Below are 6,196 nucleotides of genomic sequence, written 5' to 3' on the forward strand. Positions count from 1 at the left end.
TCAGAATGTAACATGTACATCAAAATTGATGAAAGTAAGAGATATTGGGTTTCCTTCCTTTAAAGAGTTCATATGCTGTTTTCTCCAAAATAGGTCTGATATAGATCATGTTCTGAACATAACATGCTGTATTCACTGCTTCTGCCCAAAAATATTTTGGTAAATTGTTTTCATGGATCATAGTTCTGGCCATTTCTTGTAAAGTTCTATTCTTTCTCTCTACAACCCCATTTTGTTGTGGAGTTCTAGGAGAAGAAAATTCATGGACAGTTCCATGTTTTTCACAAAAAGCTTCAAATGGCTCATTTTCAAACTCTCCACCATGATCACTTCTGACTTTCAAAATCTTTGATTCTTTTTCAGATTGAATTTGACTGCAGAAACTACTGAATACATCACAAGCAACATCTTTACTCTTTAGGAATTTTACCCAAGTCCATCTGCTATAATCATCAACAATGACTAATCCATATTTACTTCCATATAAGGAGGCAGTACTGACTGGTCCAAATAAATCAATATGAAGTAGTTCTAAGGGTATGGAGGTTGAAAGAATGTCTTTGGTTTTAAAAGATGATTTCACAATTTTCCCTCTCTGACATGCACCACAAAGTGCATCTGAATGATAGTCAATGTCTAGTAGCCCTTTGACAAGTTGTAACTTACTAGGCTTAGAGATTAATCTCCAGTTAGCATGTCCTAACCTTCTGTGCCACATCCATTTCTTATCATTCACTAATAGAAGGCAAATCACCTTCTGATCAGCCAGTTCAGAAAAATTGATTTTGTAGACATTATCAACTCTCTTTCCCTTGAACACAATGGATTTGTCTTCCTTGTTGATTACAGTACAGTTGGTTTTCTCAAAAAGCACATCATAACCATTATCACAAAATTGATTAATGCTCAAAAGGTTATGTTCAAGACCATCTACCAACCATACATTATTAATTGAGGTAGAGGAATTACCAGTAGTTCCTGTACCTATGATCTTGCCAGACTGGTTGCCTCCAAATTTCACATTTCCTCCCTCTTTCATTGTTAGGCTGAGGAACATGGACTTCTCTCGTGTCATGTGTCTTGAGCAACCGCTGTCTAGGTACCACGATCTTTGCTTTGGCGCTGCTCTTAGACATACTTGCATCATTGACATTTTCAGATTTAGGCACCCATTGTCCTATGGGTCCTGAAAGGTTAGTACTTGAGGCTTTACTCTTCACTTCCTGTACCTTGTGCTGTGAGTTGGGTTGCTTCTGATTAACCATCACCTTAGGTTTTGGTACTTCATAAGCAGTAACTGTCTTCTTCTGAAACTTATGTTGGAACAAAATGTGTTTAACAATGAACCTTAAAGAGTTTTGATGATAACAAGGTATTAAAAATTGTAAATTGGACTAGCTAATATTTGTTCAAGTGTACAGGACCATAATTATAAAGTTACATCATCATTGGTTCTGAATGAGCAAATAAAGAGCAAAGGAAATGAAGCTTAGATGATTCTGAAGGCAAAGCGCTCCTGAAGTCAAGCTGCTCCTGAAGAAATAGCGCTCCTGAAGTAAGCTGCTCCTGAAGAATAGTGCTTCTGAAGACAAGAGGTCCAGAAGCCACATCATCAGAAGCTGCGTCACCAGAAGCTGCAGAAGTCATATCATCAGAAGCTGCATCATCAGAAGCTGCCTCATCAGAAGCTATTTCACCAGAAGCTGAATCTCAACTGGATTTGCATAAGATTCAAGAATTGAAGAATTATCAATGCAAAAGCTGTCCATTGGATTCGAAAACACAAACAAAGGATTAGTGGAATTTTACAACGGTCATTTCAAAGGTGTTTGAAGGCTTGTGCTTGCATTTTGGACGAAAGCGTTGACATTGTACTTTGTACGAATTGTACAACCACGTTCTCCACTACTCTGTTTTGTGTCCACGCTTCAAGACAAGAAAACAGCTCCAGAATACGGTCTCGCCTGCATATATGTTCCTTTGGATAAGGAATGGATTTCAAATTGGTTCTTCATAGGACAACAACCAAATCAGGCAAAAGATCATTGGTGAAAGATCAAGCTTCACTAACGACTCTTTGGTGTGCTGGCAATTTCATAACGTCTCTTTCACACCTCTATATAAAGGAGTGAAGACCTAGAGAATTGGTAATGCAAGAACGCTAAACGAAAGACTCACAAGATTTTCACAAGTACCAAACCTCTGCTGAAATTGTTCTGCATTCACTTAGAATTTCTGTGTCTCAAAGTCATATCTTAGAAATTCTTAAGTCCATTGAGTCTGTATCTGATTTGTATTGTGAGCACCTCTGATTGTATATCAAGTGTTCAACCTTAAACAATTTTCTGTGTAATTTTGTTTAGTTAGGAAGTCTCTAGCAGTTGTGCTTGAGCAGGAAGTCTCTTGATTGTGTTCTTGAGCAAAGGAAGTCTCTTGCTTGTGTGCTTGAGCATTGGAAGTCTCTTGCTTGTGTGCTTGAGCATTTGTAATCAGATATTACTCATAGTGAAATCTCCTTGGAAGTGCAAGGGGGACTGGACTACTTCCGGATTGTGGAAGGAACCAGTATAATTGCTTTGTGTCGTTCTTCTTCTCTCTCTCTGTTTTATTCCGCTGCATTTAGATTCTGATTATCACTTCAGAAGCTGTCTCGCTTAGCTTCTGATCAGTGTGTTCAGTTTTTAGGAGAAACGAAGAATTTTTCTAAAACACAATTCAACCCCCCTTCTTGTGTTTTTCTCACCTTCAATTGGTATCTAGAGCCTTGGTCTGTTGTATAACACTTAACCGTGCAACAGTCAAAGATCTGAGAAAAACATGTCTACTCCTCCTCCTACTGGTTCTAGTGATACTAGCTATAAACATGTCTCACATGATTATAGTGATAGTAAGAAAACCAGTGTTGGAAAAGTTCCAAAGTTCAATGGAGATGCTGAAGAGTTCTCTTGGTGGAAGACCAACTTTTACAGTTACATCATGAGCCTGGATGAAGAATTATGGGATATTCTGGAAGATGGTGTTGGTGATTTAGTCCTTGATGAAGAAGGAGCTGCTGTGGATAGAAAGAAACATACTCCAGAACTGAGGAAACTCTACAAGAAGCATCATATTATCAGAGGAGCTCTTGTCACTGCCATACCCAAAGCAGAATACATGAAGATGAGTGACAAATCCACTGCTAAAGCTATGTTTGCTTCTCTCTGTTCAAATTATGAAGGGAGCAAGAAGGTCAAAGAAGCAAAGGCTCTCCTGCTTGTACATCAGTATGAGCTATTCAAGATGAAGGATGATGAAACCATTGAGGAGATGTACTCAAGGTTTCAAACCTTAGTTTCTGGGCTACAGATTCTAAAGAAGAGCTATGTTGCTTCTGATCATGTAAGCAAGATACTCAGAAGCTTACCTGCCAGATGGAGACCAAAGGTGACTGCCATTGAGGAAGCTAAAGATTTAAACACTTTAAGTGTCGAAGATCTTGTTAGTTCTCTCAAAGTTCATGAGTTAAGTCTTAATGAACATGAGTCTACTAAGAAGAGTAAATCAATAGCTCTTCCATCCAAAGGCAAGTCATCAAAAGCTCTCAAAGTAGTTGAATCTGAAGAGGAAGAACAGTCAAGTTCAGATTCTGAACCAGATGCTGCTGAAATGGCCATGCTCTCAAACAGACTTCAATATCTGGCCAAGAAGAACAGAAAGTTTCTCTCCAGAAGGGGTAACTCCAGAAGCTCAAAGAAAGAAGATCAGAAGGGATGCTTCAACTGTAAGAAGCCTGGACACTTCATTGCTGAATGCCCTGATCTTCAAAGAGAAAAGTCAAAGGACAAGTCAAAGAGGTCTACATTCAAACCAAGCAAACTCAAGAAGCAGATCAAGCAGAGTTTAATGGCAACCTGGGATGATTTGGGTAGTGAATCTGGATCTGATAAAGAGGAAGCTGATGAAGATGCAAAGGTAGCTGTTGGGTTGGTAGCAACAGCAACTTCAGAAGCTGGATCAGATTCAGACTCAGAAGATGAAAACGAGGTATATTCCAAAATTCCCAGAAATGAACTTGTTGAGTCACTTAAAGAACTTCTTACACATTTTGAAGTAAGAACCAATGAGTTGAAGGATTTAAAAGAAAAATATGCTGATTTGGTACAACAGCAAAAATCAACTCTATTGGATCTGAAAGCTTCTGAACAAGGACTTAGGGGCTTTGACTTCATGTGTAAAACATATGAAGATCAGCTCAGGATCTTATGTCAGAAGCTACAAGAAAAGTGTAATGAAAAACCTTTAAGTAACCATGAAATTGCTCTTGAAGATTTTATTATATCTGGCATTGACAGAAGCAGAGTGGCTTCTATGATTTATAGCATTTACAAGAACAATGGCAGAGGAATTGGTTTTCCAGAAGTGAAACTTGAGAAAACCAATCTAAAATCTTGTTGTGAATGCATCAAGGAAGGTCTGAAAACATTCTTTGTACCAGAAGGGGCTGAGTTGGAAACTGTTGTTCAATCAGAACCTGAAGCTTCTAGTTCTAAGGCTAAGGTTACTTCAAAGCCAAAGAACTCTAAGTCAAAGGCTATGATCAAATCTGATTCCAAGACTTCAAAGGTCAGGATCCTGAAAAGATCAGAACCTACTCCTCAGAGTCTGGTGAAACCAAAATCTGGGGTTCTGAAGTCTAAGTTTCAGAAGAAGACAGTTGCTGCTTCTGAAGTACCAAAACCTAAGGTGATGGTTAATCAGAAGCAACCCAACTCACAGCACAAGGTACAAGAAGTGAAGAGTAAAGCCTTAAGTACTAACCTTCCAGGACCCATAGAACAATGGGTACCTAAATCTAAAAATGTCAATGATGCAGGTATGTCTAAGAGCAGTGCCAAAGCAAAGATCATGGTACCTAGACAGCGGTTGCTCAAGACACATGACAGGAGACAAGTCCATGTTCCTCAGCCTAACAATGAAAGAGGGAGGAAATGTGAAATTTGAAGGCAACCAGTCAGGCAAGATCATAGGTACAGGAACTATTGGTAATTCCTCTACCTCAATTAATAATGTATGGTTGGTAGATGGTCTTGAACATAACCTTTTGAGCATTAGTCAATTTTGTGATAATGGTTATGATGTGCTTTTTGAAAAACCCAACTGTACAGTAATCAACAAGGAAGACAAATCCATTGTGTTCAAGGGAAAGAGAGTTGACAATGTCTATAAAATCAATTTTTCTGAACTGGCTGATCAGAAGGTGGTTTGCCTACTATCAGTGAATGATAAGAAATGGATGTGGCACAGAAGGTTGGGACATGCTAACTGGAGGTTAATCTATAAGCTTAGTAAGTTACAACTTGTGAAAGGGCTACCAGACATTGACTATCATTCAGATGCACTCTGTGGTGCATGTCAGAGAGGGAAAATTGTGAAATCATCTTTTAAAACCAAAGACATTGTTTCAACCTCAAGACCTTTAGAATTACTCCATATTGATTTATTTGGACCAGTGAGTACTGCATCCTTATATGGAAGTAGATATGGATTAGTCATTGTTGATGATTACAGCAGATGGACTTGGGTGAAATTCATAAAGAGTAAAGATGTTGCGTGTGATGTATTCAGTAGCTTCTGCACTCAAATTCAATCTGAAAAAGAATCAAAAATTTTGAAAGTCAGAAGTGATCATGGTGGAGAATTTGAAAATGAGCCATTTGAAGCTTTTTGTGAAAAACATGGAATTTTTCATGAATTCTCTTCTCCTAGAACACCACAACAAAATGGGGTTGTAGAGAGAAAGAATAGAACTTTACAAGAAATGGCCAGAACCATGATTCATGAAAACAATTTACCAAAACATTTTTGGGCAGAAGCAGTGAATACAGCATGCTATGTTCAAAACAGGATCTATATTAGACCTATTTTGGAGAAAACAGCATATGAACTCTTTAAAGGAAGAAAACCCAATATCTCTTACTTTCATCAATTTGGATGTACATGTTACATTCTGAACAACAAGCTCTACCTAAAGAAATTTGATGCCAAGGCCCAAAGAGGAATCTTTTTAGGTTACTCTGAAAGGTCAAAGGCATACAGAGTGTATAATTCAGAAACACTTTGTGTTGAAGAATCTATGCACGTTAAATTTGATGACAAGGAGCTTGAAGATAAAACTTCAAAGCAAGGTGAAAGTTTTGCAGAGATACAGGTTCCTGAA

This window comes from Medicago sativa, chromosome 6, assembly GCF_051527215.1.
Source record: "Medicago sativa cultivar Bolivia chromosome 6, Bolivia_mono, whole genome shotgun sequence".
Lineage (NCBI taxonomy): Eukaryota > Viridiplantae > Streptophyta > Magnoliopsida > Fabales > Fabaceae > Medicago > Medicago sativa.